Here is a 2161-nt window from a genome sequence, read left to right as displayed (position 1 = left end):
TCTCCTTGGAACCTTGGAAGAGGAATGAGGAGATCATTCTAGAAATGCTTTCTCATGTTGGACCAAATTGGGGTTTGGATGGATATAGTGACATATAATCCTACCAACACTTTGATTTGAAAATACATGTGGTATAATCAGTGACCATACTTTATCTCTTTCCATGAGCAATTAAATCAAGGAATTGGGCAATTGTTCAAGCTTAGAGAGATTGGGTTGCCAAGGAATTGGGATCCAATCACTTAAGATTGCCAAGGAGATCAATGAATGCATTGATTGAGGAAGATATGAGAATGAACTTGATCCGGAGAATGCGACATCTCCTAAGCCCAATGAATCCCCCATTTCTGATCTTACCCATTCTCTTTACCTTCTGTCATTTACTTTTATGCTCATCTCCCCAAATCCCATTTAAAATTATGCAATTTACTTTCTGAAAATTTACATTCCGCCATTTATTTTCAGTACTTACATTTTCTGTTATTTACTTTCCTGCCATTTAATTTTCTGCAATTTCTCAACTCAATTTCTGCTTAGCTCAACTAGAACATTCCTCTAATTAAAGTTGCTTGACCAATCAATTCCTGTGGGATTTGACCTCACTCTATTGTGAGTTTTTACTTGCCGACAATTCGGTATACTTGCCGAAGGGAAAATTGTTGAGAGACAAGTTTTCGTGCATCAAGTTTATGGCACCATTGCCGGGGATTGATTTTGTATCGACAATGATAAAGTTGGAGGATAACTAGATTGAGCAATTTTCTTTTGTTTTGTTTAATCCCATATGAGTGATTTACTTTCATTTTTAGCTATTTTCTTCCCTTTTTCCCTTGCCCGTTTGTTGTGCTTTCTTAGTTGTTTACAATTTAGTTCACTAACCCACTAACTGTTTGATATATTGCACCGCTCACACTAACATCCATTCTAACAAGAGTAATTTCTTCATTCATTTTCTTTCTTGCTTTTTGCTTTGTTGGTTGTATGATAGGTAGAAGAAGCGGGGCTTCAGCTTCCTTTGATTCTGAACCTGAGAGGACCTTCCTTAGATTAAGGAGGGAAGTAAGAGGAAAGAGAGTCGTTGGTGCTGAAGAAGAGGAAGAGTATTTTGAAATAGACATGGAGGAGAATATAGAGAATCACCATGAAGAAGAAGCTCACAACCATGCCAGAGAAGGTCCAGTAAATCATGCTGGGCAAGAGAGAAGAGTTCTAGGCTCTTATATTAATCCAAACCCAGGAAATTGTGGAAGTAGCATCCAAAAGCCAACCATGCATGCCAATAACTTTGAACTAAAGCCCCAGCTCATCACCCTCGTTCAAAATAACTGTACATTCGTAGGAAGCGTCCAAGAAGACCCCAATCAATATCTAACCACCTTCCTAAGGATATGTGATACTGTGAAGTCTAATGGTGTTCATCCTGACACTTATAGACTGCTTCTGTTCCCCTTTTCACTCAAGGGTAAAGCATCTAAATGGCTAGAATATTTCCAAAAGAAGAGTTTGACAACGTGGAAAGATGTGGTGAACAAATTCTTGGCGAGATTCTACCCTCCTCAAAGAATCAACAGGTTGAGAGCTGAGGTACAAACCTTCAGGCAACAAGATGGTGAAACTCTCTATGAAGCATGGAAGAGGTTTAAGGACTTAACAAGAAGGTGCCCGCAAGACATGTTCAATGAATGGTGTGCAGTTACACATTTTTTATGAGGGTCTTTCTTATGAATCAAAGAAGGCAGTAGACCACTCATCTAGAGGATTTCTAAACAAGAAGAAGACTATTGAAGAAGCCATAGATGTCATCGAGACTGTAGCTGAGAATGACTACTTCTATGCTTCTGAAAGGAGCAACACTCGAGGAGTGATGGAGCTGAACAACATGGATGCACTGCTGGCTCAAAACAAGATGATCACCAAGCAGCTGGCTGACTTTACCAAGAAGATGGAAAGAAACCAAGTTGCAGCAGTCACCACCTCACCAGCAGCTCAAGAAGGAGTAAATACAGAGGAAGAGGGTGACCGGGAACAAGCCAACTATATTAGGAACTCACCTAGGCAAGCCCATGATCCATACTCCAAAACTTATAATCCTGGTTGGAAGAACCACCCAAACTTTGGGTAGGGAAATCAACAAGATCAAAGCCAAGATCACAGACGTCAC

General features: G+C 39.9%; 1 non-coding gene across 1 annotated transcript; it reads right to left on the bottom strand.

The window, feature by feature from the left end:
* Window positions 1-1569: 1569 nt before the first annotated feature.
* Window positions 1570-1673, bottom strand: LOC148578179 (small nucleolar RNA R71). The gene has a single exon (XR_015903602.1). It is a non-coding gene; the product is annotated as a small nucleolar RNA R71 (small nucleolar RNA).
* Between the last annotated feature and the right edge of the window lie 488 nt (window positions 1674-2161).

Source organism: Arachis ipaensis, chromosome B1 (assembly GCF_059453495.1).
Source record: "Arachis ipaensis isolate K30076 ecotype BB chromosome B1, ASM5945349v1, whole genome shotgun sequence".
Lineage (NCBI taxonomy): Eukaryota > Viridiplantae > Streptophyta > Magnoliopsida > Fabales > Fabaceae > Arachis > Arachis ipaensis.
This window is presented reverse-complemented; position numbering and strand designations above follow the sequence as displayed.